The sequence below is a fragment of the Coenobita brevimanus genome, chromosome 3 (assembly GCF_032717465.1).
Source record: "Coenobita brevimanus isolate Jiangsu-jjx chromosome 3, ASM3271746v2, whole genome shotgun sequence".
NCBI lineage: Eukaryota > Metazoa > Arthropoda > Malacostraca > Decapoda > Coenobitidae > Coenobita > Coenobita brevimanus.
Genome location: NC_136956.1, coordinates 7,502,101 through 7,519,491, shown reverse-complemented (window position 1 = coordinate 7,519,491; position 17,391 = coordinate 7,502,101).

Here is a 17,391-nt window from a genome sequence, read left to right as displayed (position 1 = left end):
CATCCTTAACTATAACTATCTTCACTACACTACCTCCTCGCCCACCATAGTTGGCACCATGACCTCTGCTGTTACCATCCTTACTACAGCCAGGTCATGCCAGGTCTCCTTTGTCAGTACACTTACATTACTACACCCACGCCTGCCACATCATCTTTTAACACCATCACAAATACAACTACGTCCCATAAAAAAGAAAGAAGAAAGAAAAGAAAAACTGTCATCACCAAGCCAACATTTAACACCAAATCATTGCTATATCTTACTACTACAACCTTCTAAACCACAACTATCACAGACATTACCATTACCACCATAACTACCATTACTACCACTACTGCCACCACTGCCACAGTTTTCCCGCCATTACTTATACAGGTACAACAAAAACAATCGCCATTACAATTATAACTACTATATTACAATAAGTATTGATTAAAATCATGTGGATTCCATGGGGTTTAAGTGCTTCAAAAAATTTACAGCGGACAAGAAGTGTCAGTGAAGCAAGTGGCTTTTTTTTTTTTTTTATGCAAGGAAGAAGGAATCAAAGGCCATAATTTCGCAAGATTAATCCCTCCAAGTATAGTGCTGCCTACTTCTTCCATAGCCTTTATCATTCTTTTTCTGTACCTGCCCTCCTTTCTTCCTGTTTCTCCCATCTTTCCTGTCACTTCTTATTGCTTTTCTTTCCTTTACAGGTGGCTTTACATTGGGTGACAAGCCAAATGGTTTCCTGTAAGCCAAGAAACCATTCACAGCGCTGGATGATAACCATATAACCAAACCACACGTGCTCCCTACTTGTCAACAAGTGGGTTGGTGGAGGGCTAGTGCTCCTCCCCGTAAAACAAATAACTCACAGTCAAATGACCACCCCTTACGGGATTATGGCGTCTGGCAATAGATAGATAGATAGATAGATAGATAGTTACATTCAAGAAAAAAACAAAACAAGATAACAGAGAGTCAAGATCAAGATCTGTTCATTTTGAGATGCCTGGACACAGTGGGACTGATTAGTAGATCTGTTTGTGATGGTTCAAGCTTGTTGCCTTGTAGATCACATTGGATGCCGACAGATTAGAATCATATTGATGATGAGGTTATATTCTTGTGTATCGTGGCCCCCTCCACCCTAGTTGGAGCGAGTAACAACGACTATGTAATTTAAAAATATATAGTGCACCAGTCTTGTAACAGACAGCTCCAGAATGTATTCAGTACGGACGGTGGATGTTAGCGCCAAAGCGATGACATGTGGAGGTGCCTAAGAGAACACTGGGCCTTGGGATAAACCCTGAAGCATTTGCCCAATGTCGGTCACGTATATATATATATATATATATATGGGTGGGGGCGCTCACCATCCACTCACTCGATGTAGTGCCCTTCTCGGGTGTCTGCCCCTTCCTCTCCTCCAATCTTCTTTCCTTCCATCCTCTTCTGTCTTTCCATCATTCTTTACTCGTCCTTCTGCCTACAGGTGACTTTACACTCCCTCTTCTGTCTTTCTTTCCTTCATTCTTTCCTCTTCCTTCTGCCTGCAGGTGACTCTACACTGAATGACAAGCCAAATGGTTTCCTGTACACCAGGAAACCATTTACTACGCTGGGTGGTAACAATATAACCAAATTTGGCGCCTGGTGGTTTAGTGGGTAATTACGGAGCTCCAGTCGAACTGAGCCGGTGAAGTTTTATATCCAAGGGGTGGTTGGGGTTTATTGCTCACGTACTGCCACTCAGGGATGATTGAGGATGGTCACTCTCATCTTAAATGTCAGGACCAACTTGCCTAGCCCCGGACTCCTACGCTCCTCATAGGGCAATATAGGATTGGATGATGAATGAATGAAATATATATATATATATATATATATATATATATATATATATATATATATATATATATATATATATATATATATATATATATATAGATAGATAGATAGATAGATAGATAGATAGATAGGTGGATGTAGATAGATAGAGATATTACAGATAGACAGATGGATAGATATTAAATAATTATATTTATACAGTATCTATCTATCTATCTCTATACAGTATATATAATTATATGTATGTATGTATTAATGATTGGTTTGGGGTGTGTGCAGAGAAGGAATGCAGTGCCAGGAGACGTGAGACTTGCACAGGTGAAGAGTGCTGTGAAGTGGTTGAAAAATGGGAAAGCAGCTGGGGTTGATGAGGTGTATGCAGAGATGCTTAAGTGTAGTGGAGAGAGTGGAATGAAATGCTTGTTGGAGATATGTAATAGGGCATGGATGAGTGAAATTGTGCCTGCAGAGTGGATTACCACTGCACAAAAATAAAGGTGAGTGAAGTGAGTGCAAGAATTATCGTGTCGTAAGTTTATTGAGTGTGGTAGGGAAGGTATATAGAAGAATTATTACAGAGAAAGAGAATTATCAGAAGTCCTAGTGAGTGATGAACAGGGTGGCTTTACGAGTGGCAGAGGATGTGTGGATCAAGTATTTGCAGTGAGACAGATAGCAGAGAAAGCTTGTGAGAAGGACCATAAGGTGTTTATGGCATTCATGGATCTGGAAAAAGCATACGACAAAGTGGACAGAGAAGGATTGTGGAAAGTTTTCTGCATGTACGGTGTAGATGGTAAGCTGTTAGGTGCCGTCAAGAGTTTTTATTATGGTAGTGGAGCATGTGAAAGGGTTAATGGGCATCTAAGTGAATGGTTCACGTCGGTGTGGGCATGCGACAAGGTTGTGTGATGTACCCATGGATGGGGTGATGAGAGAAGTAAAAACACGAGTAATGGAGAGAGGGATGGCGTCGGTAATGAATGGCTGTGGATGGAATATCTCAAATTTGTTGTATGCTGATGATGCAGTACTGCTTCCAAGTACCGGACAAGAACTTGGTAGTCTAGTGCAGAGTTTTGCTGAGGTCTCTGAGCATCGTGCCTTGAGAGTAAATGCAGAAAAGAATAAAGTGATGGTTATTGAGAAAGAAGGTGAATCTCAGTGCGATGTTACAGTGAATGGAGAGAGACTGGAACTGGTGAGAGAGTTCAAATACCTGGGTACAATGATAGAAAATAGAGGAAAATATGCAAAAGAAGTTGAAAGTAGAGAGACACAAGGAAGAAAAGTAGCTTGTGCAATGAAGGCCTTGATACGAAACAGAGGCTTGAGTGTTGCAGCTGCACGAGGCTTACATGAAGGAGTGTTAGTGCCGACTTTAACATAAGGATATGAGACTATGGTGTGGCATGAACATGAAAAGTCAAGAGTAAGAGCAGTGGAGATGGGACTGTTGAGGAATGTATGTGGAGTACAGAGGGTGGATAGGATACGATTTAATGTGATTCGTGAAAGATGTGGAGTGAGGAAGTCGGTGGACACCAGAATCGAGGAGAGTGCACTGAGATGATATGGTCATGTGCAGAGAATGGATAACAATCGAGTGGTGAAAAAGGTATATCTGAGCGAATTTGAAGGAGGGAGGAGGCGAGGTAGGCCAAAGAAAAGGTGGAGAGATATGGTGGATGAGTGTATGAGGAAGAGAGGTTTGGACATTCGTGAGGCTAGGGAACTGACAAGAGATCGAGCTGGCTGGATGAACGTTGTGAGAAGTGCATGATCAGGGATTTGGCACCCCTTTTTAACGGGGCAGCATCCGGATTGACTCAGTGGGATACGTTTATTTGAAGCAACAGAACGTGGTGAATGTTTTTGGCACATCCGATAGAACCAGTATTCCGGGGGCTTGGATGGTGAGTGGGTGGAAGTGTGGCCCATTGAATTGGGCAAATCTGGGCTGTCTGGACATTGTTACTAATCATCCTGCCATGGGGGAGGGAAAGGAAGTCCGGATGATTATATATATATATATATATATATATATATATATATATATATATACAACCACGAGTCTCACTGATATCACAGCAATTTCCACCACCACCACCTACACTGCAACTACCACCGTCACTGAAACTACTACCACTGAGAATCCTACCACTGCAACCACCACACCACTACATCCACCACCACCACTGCAGTTACCACCACCTCCACTGCTACTACTATCACCACCGCCACTGCAATTGCCACCACCACCACCATTGCAACTACCACCACCACCACTGCAATGACCACCACCACCACCATTGCAACTACCACCACCACCACCATTGCAACTACCACCACCACCACTGCAATGACCACCACCAACACTACCACCACCACTGCGACAACCGCCAACACCACCACTGCAACCATCACTACCATTGCAAGCACCACCACCACCGCAATTAACACCATCACTGCCGCAACTACCACCATCACCATTGTAGCCACCACCATCGCCACTTCAATTACCAATATCACCTCTGCAACTACCACCACCACTATCACCACTGCAACCACCACCACCACCACTACAACTACCACAACTACCCACAACCACTTCAACTAACACCACCAACGCCGCAAGTAACACCACCACCGCCGACACTACCACCACCACCAGTACAACTACCACCATCACCATTGTTACTACCACCACCACCACCACCAGTGCAACCACCACCATCACCATTGTTACTACCACCACCACCACCACCAGTGCAACCACCACCATCACCATTGTTACTACCACCACCACCACCACCAATGCAACCACCACCATCACCACTGCAACCACCACCACCACCATCACCACAACTAACACCACCACCCCCGCAACTACCACCATCACCACTGCATCCACCACCATCACCATTGTTATTACCACCAATACCATCACCACTACAACTACCACAACTACCCACAACCACTACAACTAACACCACCACCGCCGCAAGTACCACCATCACCACTGCATCCACCACCATCACCATTGTTACTACCACCACCACCATCACCATTGTTACTACCACTACCACCATCACCACTGCAACTACCACCACCACCACCACCACAACTAGCACCACCACCCCCGCAGCTACCACCATCACTACTGCATCTACCACCATCACCATTGTTATTACCACCAACACCACTGCATCTACCACCAACACCACCACCAACACCACCACACTACAACTGCCACCACTTCGCACAAACACTATAACTAACACCTCCACCGCCACAATTACCACCATCATCACTGCAACCACCACCATCACCACTGCATCTACCACCATCACCACTGCATCTACCACCACCACCATCACCACTACAACTACCACCACCACCACCACCACAGCAACTAACATCACCACTGCAACCATCACAATCACCACTGCATCTACCACCATCACCACTGCAGCTACCACCATCACCACTGCAGCTACCACCATCACCACTAAATCAATCACCATCAACACTGCAACCACCACCATCACCACTGCATCTACCACCATCACCACTGCAGCTACCACCATCACCTTTGTTACTACCACCACCACCGCAACTAACATCACCACCCCCGCAACTACCACCATCACTACTGCATCTACCACCATCACCGCTGCAACTACCACTATCACCACTGAATCTACCACCATCACCGTCACCATTGCAACTACCACCATCACCACTGCAACTACAACTATCACCACTGCAGCTACCACCACCACCATCACAACCATCACCACCGCAACTACAACCATTATCACCACTGCAACTACCACCATCACCACTGCAGCTACCACCACCACCATGACAACCATCACCACTGCAACTACCACCATCACCACTGCAGCTACCACCACCACCATCACAACCATCACCACTGCAACTACCACCATCACCACTGCAGCTACCACCATCACCACTGCAGCTACCACCACCACCACCACAATTATCACCACTGCAACTACCACCACCACCACTGCAACTACCACCATCACCACTGCAACTACCACCATCACCACTGCAGCTACCACCATCACCACTGCAGCTACCACCACCACCATCACAACCATCACCACTGCAACTACCACCATCACCACTGCAGCTACTACCACCACCACCACCGCAACTAACATCACCACCCCCGCAACTACCACCATCACCACTGCAACTACCACCATCACCACTGCAGCTACCACCATCACCACTGCAGCTACCACCATCACCACTGCAGCTACCACCATCACCACTGCAACTACCACCATCACCACTGCGGCTACCACCATCACCACTGCAGCTACCACCACCACCACCACAATTATCACCACTGCAACTACCACCATCGCAACCACCACCACCTCACCAACACCACCACCACTGCAACTACAACCACCACTACAACTACCTCCACCATCATCACAGTCAATACACATGCAGGAGTATCACAAGTACTTTCATAACTGTAATGTATACTACTATGACTATCACTGTTCCCGTGATCATGAGGACTAACAAAACAACCATAACTACCACAAGCTGGCTGGCGACGATGGCCAGCTCTAAGCTGACCAAGCATTGTTAGCGACCGGAACTGAGTTTGTGCACTAATAGTCATTTCTATATGGAGGTAATCCAGTGCAACATTCTACTCAAGAATCATGGCCCTGGCTTAATAATCTTCAGAGTATTGTCATTTCGCTCGAGCATAGTCGTAATTTTAGCTATTTTCACTGTTTTTGCATTTCATGACCCTTGACCTCTGACCTGGCCAATATAGCACATAGGTATAGAATAGATAGTTTTAGTACTAGTTTGTGTCTGTTAGCATGCACACTTTCATTCAATTCCATCAAGCGGCTGTGGGGGGTGGGGGCATTGTTGAAAACGACTTTGGTTGCTACAGACGCTGAGGCCAATCTTCGCAGGGTTGCCACTCGAAAACAAGAGGTGAGAGGGGAAAAATGGATGGCACACTTCCGATATGGGATGACGTCAAGAATATGCCTAAAGGAGCCAGAGCTTTCTACGCCCATTAGTAATGTTTCTACAGCTCAAAATGTGAAAAGTATGAAAAAATATTTTTTCCGTCGATGCTAGGCTACGAATAGTTGCCAAACAACCAAAACCTTGCAGACACAACTAGGTCATAGGCTGGTCATTGTGTCAATGTTTGGTCGGAATCGGTTAATTCTGAAGGGCAGAAGCGCCTGCCACAATTAAACAAGAAATCAAGAAAGAAAACGCGACTAACAGTAAAGGCTGCATGGAGCTGGCCAATAACTCGACCATCGACAACCCCATCTACCACAACACCAACCACAGTAGCCCCGCAAAATCACAACCACCAGCAGCACCACAACAACCACCATTCCCACACAATAGGATCCCATCGATATTTTAATCTACTGGATAAAAGATGTTGCTTCTCCCTTGGGAAGAGAGAGAGAGAGAGAGAGAGAGAGAGAGAGAGAGAGAGAGAGAGAGAGAGAGAGAGAGAGAGAGAGAGAGAGTGAGACAGAGACAGAGACAGACAGACAGACAGACATACAGACAGACAAACAGACAGACAGACAGACAGACATACAGACAGACAAACAGACAGACAGACAGAGAATATCAAAGGGCATGTAGCACTCGTCTACTCACACACTCCCAACTCCTTTTACATCCTCCTTTAACATATGTAGTCGCCTCTAATGCAGTTTTCGTCAATATCTCTCTCCTTGCGTTGTTCAGTAATTTAGTATTTAGATGTTCTCTACAATTTGCGCTCTATTATTGGGTTCTGTCGTTGGGCTCTATCATTGGGCTCTATCATCGGAGCTCTGTCACTGGGCTCTGTCATTGGACTTAATCATTTGGCTTTGTCATTGGGCTCTGTTTTGTTTAATTTCCATTAGACAGAGCGTATTTGCAAACATTTCACTCTCGTGTCTTTTTTTTTTTAATTGAATAAAATTTGTCCCTAATACCTTTTCCTTAGCGATTTATTTTGTGGCTGATTATCCTTTTGTACACTATTTATGCAGAGTATGTTTGAGAGATTTTTATAGCACAAAGTAGGGCAGTAAGTTGTAAAAAGCAAAATAAATCGCTTAGGAAATTGTGGTAGGGAGCTTTCCTACGCGACCGGAATACGGGCCTCTAACATCTCTTCGTTGGTGACATTTTTCATATCACACCATATTTTTCTCCTGTAAAAGCCTGTCTCCTAAATATCAGTATATATTAGCGTAATGTAATAACATGTAGTAGAATATCAACGTCTCTCAATAATGCTGAAATAAAATAGTAAGAAAGATTTGTTGGTGAGGGTAGCAAGCCCACGAGATTTTATTTATTTATTTATTATTTTTGAATTCGGATCCACTGCTTTATCACAGCGTTAAAGAATTTGTACCACACTATACTCAATTTGGCTTTATTACCACCGGATTCCACAGAGTTTTAATGAGAGAGAGAGAGAGAGAGAGAGAGAGAGAGAGAGAGAGAGAGAGAGAGAGAGAGAGAGAGAGAGAGAGAGAGAGAGAGAGAGAGAGAGAGACTGGGAAATAAAAATTTTTTTTGCTGAAACCGACACCTATGTACTGTACATCTTTTACAAGTCTTTCCCTCCACTACCAACATTTCTCTACTGTGCGCACATTTCATCTCGGTAAACATTCTGGCTTTACTAGCACTGGGCTGCTAAAAACAGTTTCATCTGACCAACGGTCTCTATTCTGTGGATATTATTCTCCTTTCAGTATTCTCATCGTCTCGACTAGTTTTCGTCTGCCAGCATTCTTTTTTCAGCAGCATTTTTCCTTCATCATTCTCTCTTGCCAACCATCTTATTCTGGCACTTTTTTTTTCTGCCAGAAGTCTCGTTTTACTGTTAAAATATTTTCTAGCACAAATTTAAATTTGATACTTTGGTGACATTCTTTACCAACATTCTCTCCTTTACCAGCATTCTCTCCTTTACCAGCATTCTCTCCTTTACCAGCATTCTCTCTTTACCAACGTAGCCTCATTAAGCATTATTCTCTCCTCCTTTAACATTCCTCGGACCTGAACCAGTATATTCTTTCGTCCCTTATTAACATTCTGTAGCACGGTGGCTCCGTCGGTAGAGGCGTCCTGCGGTCCTAACGGACCCAGGTTCAGATCTCCGCTGTGGCAGGGAACAGTTTATGGATTTTAATTTCATAAGAAAGCAGACTTTACCGATCTACCAGAAGACCTGTCGACATGTCGTAAAAATACTCCCTCTAATACCAATACACCATCCCTGTATGAGACAGCCCTAGCATGTAATCAATATGGACGGTGGGTGTTAGCGCCGAAGTGGTGACATGCAGAGGTGTATGGTATGTAAGAGAACTACTAGGCCTTGGGAGCAGCCTGTGAAGCCTATGCCGAGAGTCGGACACATAAAAAAAAAAAAAAAACTAACATTTTCTCTCCTTTTTACCAGCATTCTCCCCTCCCTTACCAGCATTTTTTCCACCTAATATATATATATATATATATATATATATATATATATATATATATATATATATATATATATATATTTTGCCAGTATTCTTTTTCTTATGATATCTAGGTCCTCACAAACATCAGAAACTCCTTATAAGCACATTATAACATTTTCAGCACCAGGAAACATGGAAAAAGCATTGTGCTTAAATCTAGCAAGGACCCATCACATCCTTCCTCATACAGGCTGATAACACACCTCAACAAGCTATCTATCTATCTATCTATTGCCAGACGCCTCAATCCCGTTTGGGGTGGCCACAAACAAATCGCCTCCAAGTCGCCCTGTCCCCCGCCATTTCATTGCCCTGCTCCCAACTCACACCCCCCTCTCTCATATACCTCTCCACCCCATCCCTCCATCTCATCCTCGGCCTCCCCTCCCTCTTCCCTCCACCTCACTCACATACACTCTCTTCGTCAGTCTTTCACCCTCCATCCTCTCCACATGGCCAAACCACCTCAGTGTGTTCCTCATAACGCTTCCTATCACATCCACATCCACACCACAACGCTCCTTTATATCCTCATTCGTCAGCCTGTCTCTCCACGTGACTCCACAGGCTCCTCTTAAATAACTCATTTCCACTGCTCTCACTCTTGACTTGTGTCCTTCCAACAATGTCCAAGCTTCACTTCCGTATGTTAGAGTTGGTATCACAATACTGTCATGTAGTAACTTTTTCACTTCCATGCTCACTTCCCTGTTTCTTATCACTGCTTTCAAAGAACCAGCAACCTTTCTTCCCTTCTGTACCCTTTCAAGCACTTCACCCTCCAAACCTCCATCCTTACTCATCACACTACCCACGTACTTAAACGTATCACATTTTCCAATTCCTCACCATCCAGCTTCGCTGTACATTCACTGACTTCACCTCTCTCAAAGACCATCACTTTACTCTTCCCTGCATTCACCTTTAGATTCCGTTTCTTACACACTCTCTCAAACTCATCCACCAAGCCTTGCAGCTCCCCTTCGTCTTCACTCAACAACACAGTATCATCTGCAAACAACAGTACAGGGAGTTTCCAAACACTATCCTCTCTCACCAGGGCCACTCCAACATCCACTACCCTACCTTGTACCTCTTTTATTACCCCATCCATGTACAGATTGAACAACCATGGAGACATGACACATCCCTGTTTCAAACCAACTTTCAAAGAGAAAAATTCACTTAGTTCACCATCCACACACACTGCAGCCTTCGCACCATCGTACATACTCTTCACAGCATTCAACAACTTCCCATCTACTCCATATATTCTTAACACTTTCCACAATCCTTGTCTATCCACCCTGTCATATGCTTTCTCCAAATCCATGAAAGCCGCATACAACTTCTTTCCCTTCTCTAGAAACTTTTCCACTAAAGATCTAAGAATGAATATCTGATCTACACAACCTCTTCCCTTCCTAAAGCCTCCCTGTTCTTCTCCAACTAATTTCTCTGTTCTTTCTCTAACTCTGTCTATAAGTATCCTACCATACACTTTTCCTATTATACTAAGAAGACAAATGCCCCTATGATTACCACACACTTCTTTTTCCCCTTTTCCTTTGTATAAGGGAATAATTATACCTGACTTCCAATCCTCCGCGACTCTACCTTCCTCCCAGGCCAATCTGCACATCTTCCACATCCATTCTACTGCTGTCTCTCCCCCATGCTTCAGCATTTCACCACACACTCCATCAATTCCTGGGGCTTTCCCCGATTTAACTTTCTTCATTGCTTCCACAACTTCTATCCTACTGATTTCTTCCTGTCTTCTCACCTCCCTCCTTCTCCCAGCCATTCCCCAGCCACTTATACTCGCATTACTTCCATCCTCTATGTACAACAATTCCTTAAAGTGTTCTCTCCATCTGTTCACTTTTTCTCCCTTCTCCACTAGTAATCTACCATTTTTATCTTTCACTCCCCTGCTAACTTCACTTCCACCCTGTCTTACTCTTTTCACTTCTCTCCAGAACATTTTCTAACAGTCCCTCCACTTTACACTCAAATTTCTTCCAAATCAATCGAAGGTATATCAGTGCCGCAAACCCTCGCCACTAAGAATTCACCTACAAGGACCACATACAATATCAAGAGTTCGTGCCCCACAGACTCAGTACACTCAGGTCACTTAGAAGGAAGATTGCTCAACAAAAAGATAATAATAATAATAATAAAAATAATAATAATAATAATAATAATAATAATAATAATAATAATAATAATAATAATAATAATAAAAATAATAAAATTATGATGAAAGCAATAAAATAAATTAATAAAGATGGAATTATCTCTACTCTACAAAAAATACATTATATCAGCGATTCCTTTTGACTGCCTAGCATGGGCCACGTCCTATCTACCTTGCAGACTACACAAAACAATGCTATATGCCTCATTACTAGCTGCACCATTCCCACAGCTCACTTACACTTTGAAACTGAAGTCCTCGCTGTTAGAGAATATCTTGATGCTCGTATAAGAGAAACACAGCTCCATCTCGGTCGACACGCAACATCTGTCATTGCATTATAGAACCACATCACACAAGAGTGCTCATAGAACAATCGCCAGACAGACATTACCAGACTTTCTTCATCAACATCCCACCAACGGACATTCTAATACTTGGAATGCCGTAACACCTACGTATTCATTTCGCGCGCAGACCAATACAACAACTCCGTCAGAACACTATATTACTAACCTTCACCCATTAGATGTATGCTTAAATAGAGTTGATAGAGTTCACCTGTTTGGGACTAGATGAGGACTCGGTCAGCTGTCTTAAGTTTTCTGCTTAGATTCGAGTTGAATGGAATCAGACGAAACGTGTCCCTCTTATATAATCGGCCCATCCAATGTAACACACAAAACAGGTAACTAAAATAATGACAGCTTCAAATATTTGCTTAATATTTTTTGCCATTCTCCTTCACGCTAACATAATATTATATATATATATATATTATATATATATATATATATATATATATATATATATATATATATATATATATATATATATATATAAAGGAACTTTTGCAAACAACACTTCCTCCTCCATCAACATTGTTTTATCGGTCATCTTACCGCGCCAACATTTTTTCCTACCAGCATTACCTTTGTATTACAGTTCCTTCCTGCCAACATTTCCGTCTTAACGCATTCTCATTTCTCTACCAACATATACAATAACAATAGTTATTTGGGACAACTGAAAGTATTCATATAAGACGCTGAGTGTGTCCAAGAATGAGGGTGTTAGTAAGTGTGTGTGTGTGTGTGTGTGTGTGTGTGTGTGTGTGTGTGTGTGTGTGTGTGTGTGTGTGTGTGTGTGTGTGTGTGTGTGTGTGTGTGTGTGTATGTGTGTGTGTGTGTGTGTGTGTGTGTGTGAAGGTGTGGGAGTTAGTATGTGTGAGAAGGTGTGAGAGATGTTTGTGAGTGTGAATGTGTGTGTGTGTGTGTGTGTGTGTGTGTGTGTGTGTGTGTGTGTGTGTGTATGTGTGTGTGTGTATGTGTGTGTGTGTGTGTGTGTGTGTGTGTGTGTGTGTGTGTGTGTGTGTGTGAGTGTGTGTGTGTGTGTGTGTGTGTGTGTGTGTGTGTGTGTGTGTGTGTGTGTGTGTGTGTGTGTGTAAGACTGTTTGCGTATGTGTGTGTGTGTCCTTACCTAATTGTTCTTACCTAATTGTATCTTTACAGGAATGAGTCAAGCTCGTAGTGTCCCGTGTCTTAAACCATATTTATCGCACATATCCTTAAATTTGTGAATTGTTTTGGCACACACTATTTCATTCCGTAGTGCATTCCACTGATCAATTGCTCTATTTGGGAAACTAAACCTCCTTATGTCTTTATCACCTCACTTCTTATGCAGTTTTTTGCAGTGTCCTCTTGCTGATGCTTCTCCATATGTTAAGTAATCATTTATGCCTATTTTCTCCTTCCCTGATATGCATTTATATAGCATAATCATGTCGCCTCTTCTCCTTCTCTCCTGTAGTGTTGGTAGATTCAGTTTATTTAGTCTTTCTTCGTAGCTTAGATCCCTTAAGCTTGGTACCCATCTTGTAGCGGCCCTTTGAACTTTTTCAATCTTGTCTATGTGTTTTTTGAGATGAGGACTCCAGACTACTGACGCATACTCCAAGGTTGGTCTGATGAATGATGTTATTATCCTTCTTAGCATGTCTTCATTTATGTATGTGAATGCTATTCTCATATTTACAAGCAGTGTATACATGTTCCGTACCTTCTCACTGATGTGGTCAGCCGGAGATAGTCTGTTATTGATAATCACACCTAGGTCCTTCTCTCTTTCTTATGTGTGTAGGGTTTTATTTCCTAACGTATAAGCCCAAACAAGTCTTTTTCCACTTTTACCAAACTTGATTACATGACACTTGTCCACACTGAATTCCATTTGCTATGTATTACTCCATTCATGAAGTTTTTTTTAATTCTTCTTGTAGCTCTTTACAAGAGTCTGTGTTAGTAATTCTCCTTTGTATTTTTGCATCATCTGCAAACATATTTAGATAGCTTTCATTTCCAGTGTTACTGTCTATATCATTTATATACACTAAAAACATGATTGGTGCCAGCACTGAGCCCTGTGGTACTCCACTAATCATTCCTTTCCATGATGAGTAATTTCCCCTTAGTACTGTTCTCATTTCTCTTTTCATGAGAAAATCTTGCATCCAACAATGCAGTTTGCCTCGAATTCCCCCTTGATGGTACAGTTTCCATAAAAGTCTTTGGTGTGGTACTGTGTCAAATGCTTTCTTGAAATCTAAATAGATACTGTCCACCCATCCTTCTCTTTCCTGTATTGTGTCTGTTACTCTGTCATAGTAGCTCAACAGATTAGTAACACATGATTTTCCTTTTCTGAAACCAAATTGGCATTCTGTTATCAAATTGTGTTCTTCTAGGTGATTTACCCAAGCTTTTCATATAAGCTTTTCTAATACCTTGCTTACAACACTGGTTAGTGATTCTGGTTGGTAGTTAAGTGGATTTTGTCTATTCCCTTTCTTGAATATGGGAACAATGTTTGCTTTCTTCCAAATATCAGGTAGTTTACCTTGACTCAAGGATTTTTTGGAAAATAAAAATAATGGTTTACTTAACTCCTTTCGACATTCACGTAGCACCCAACATGAAATTTCGTCAGGACCATTTGCTTTTCCTTTGTCTAATTTATTTAGCTCCTCCCGTATTTCTGATGTTTGTATATTTGGTAGTATGTGTGGGCATGCATGTTCCACATAATCCCTCTCAAAAGTTTTTTCCTCTGTAAAATCTAATTGGAAATTCTTGTTTAGTGCTTCACAAATATCCTTCTCTTGTGGATAGGTGATTCCATCGTCCTTAATGGATTGTATTTTATCTTTTACTTTGGTTATGCTTCTGATGTAGCTGTTATATAGCTTTGGTTGATCACTACTCTTATTTATGATATCCTCCTAGATTTCCTCTGATACTTCTTTCAATATGCTCATTACATTTGCCATGTCCTTTTTGTCTCTTGAGATCTTGTTTTTTACTTCTTTCTCTTCTTTACCAGTGATAACTATAGATTTGTTGATATCTACTGAATCTCTGACTAACTTAGGATTGTTTTGGATTATTCTTTTCACTTCCTTTTTAATGCTTTTTCCTTCCACCCTTGTTTCTAAGTCTTTCTTTACTTTCACCATTTCAGCATAAGTGGTTTCTACATCATTTTTGTAGCTTTGCACAGCTTCATTCACCTGTGTTATCTTCTCCTCAATATCACTGCTCTGGTCTATCAGACTGCTTACTTGCCTAATTGTCTCTGTATCATTTTTGAACTCTTCCATAATACTCTCGTGGTTGACTACTGTACTTGCCATTTCACTAATTTTCCTCCTAAGTGAACCCAATTCTACTGTTAGCTCATCTATGGTTGTGCCTTTCTTGTTGACTTCCTTTCCTAATTTTTCTATTTCTTCCTTTTGCAAGTGCATCTGTTTCTTAATTTCATCAATCTCATTCTGAAAAGCCATCTCTAATCTGTGTACTCCTTCCACCAGTTTATTGTGAGTCTCCATTTCAACCAATTCTTGGTAGAAATCATCATCCTGCTTTCTACCTTTATCCCTTTTCTTTTCCAAATTTGCTTTACTAAAGTATGTGGTCATTTTGCAGTACTAAAAGCACATATAGTACTTACATTCCCTGGGACAGTTGTAGACTAAACAAACGATCAGCTGATTGTGTGCATTTTTACACTACTTTGTTCTCTTTTCTGTTTGAACAAGTCTTACTTAAAACTTCTTCTTTTATATATTAGAACACCATTTAGTCTAACCTGGTACAGAGCTTGACTCATGTAAAGATACTAATTTAGGTAATGCCACTGGCCAAGCTGGCCAGGTATGGAGCGGTGGCGGCGCGTGTCTGCTCTCCTCGGTGCCTAGTTGTGTGTGTGTGTGTGTGTGTGTGTGTGTGTGTGTAAAGAGTGTGTTTGTATGTAAGTGTGTGTGTGTGTGTGTGTGTGTGTGTGTGTGTGTGTGTGTGTGTGTGTGTGTGTGTGTGTGTATGTTCTTACCTAATTCTTCTTGCCTAATTGTATCTTTACAGGAATGAGTCAAGCTCGTACTGTCCCGTGTCTTAAACCATATATATCGTACATATCCTTAAATCTGTGAATTGTTTTGGCACACACTATTTCATTCGGTAGTGCATTCCACTGATTAATTGCTCTGTTTGGGAAACTGAATTTCCTCACGTCCTTATCACCTCTCTTCTTATGCCTATTTTTTCCTTCCCTGATATGCATTTATATAGCATTATCATGTCACCTCTTTTCCTTCTCTTCTGTAGTGTTGGTAGATTCAGTTTATTTATTCTTTCTTCGTAGCTTAGATCCCTTAAACTTGGTACCCATAGCGGCCCTTTGAACTTTTTCAATCTTGTCTATGTGTTTTTTGAGATGAGGACTCCAGACTACTGATGCATACTCCAGGGTTGGTCTGATGAATGATGTTATTATCCTTCTTAGCATGTCTTCATTTATGTATGTGAATGCTATTCTCATATTTGCAAGCAGTGTATACATGTTCCGTACCTTCTCACTGATGTGATCAGCCGGAGATAGTCTGTTATTGATAATCACACCTAGGTCTTTCTCTCTTTCTGATGTGTATAGGGTTTTATTTCCTAACTTATAATCCCAATCAGGTCTTTTTCCACTTTTACCAAACTTGATTACATGACACTTGTCCACATTGAATTCCATTTGCTATGTATTACTCCATTCATGAAGTTTATTTAATTCTTCTTGTAGCTCTTTACAAGAGTCTGTGTTAGTAATTCTCCTTTGTATTTTTGCATCATCTGCAAACATATTTAGATAGCTTTCATTTCCAGTGTTACTGTCTATATCATTTATATACACTAAAAACATGATTGGTGCCAGCACTGAGCCCTGTGGTACTCCACTAGTCACTTCTTTCCATGATGAGTAGTTTCCCCTTAGTGCTGTTCTCATTTCTCTTTTCATGAGAAAATCTTGCATCCAACAAAACAGTTTGCCTCGAATTCCTCCTTGATGGTACAGTTTCCATAAAAGTCTTTGGTGTGGTACTGTGTCAAATGCTTTCTTGAAATCTAAATAGATACTGTCCACCCATCCTTCTCTTTCCTGTATTGTGTCTGTTACTCTGTCATAGTAGCTCAACAGATTAGTAACACATGATTTTCCTTTTCTGAAACCAAACTGTCTTTCTGTTATCATACTGTGTTCTTCTAGATGATTTACCCAAGCTTTTCTTATAAGCTTTTCTAATACCTTGCTTACAACACTGGTCAGTGATACTGGTCGGTAGTTGAGTGGATTTTGTCTATTCCCTTTCATGAATAAGGGGACAATATTTGCTTTCTTCCAAATATCAGGTAGTTTACCTTGACTCAAGGATTTCTTGAA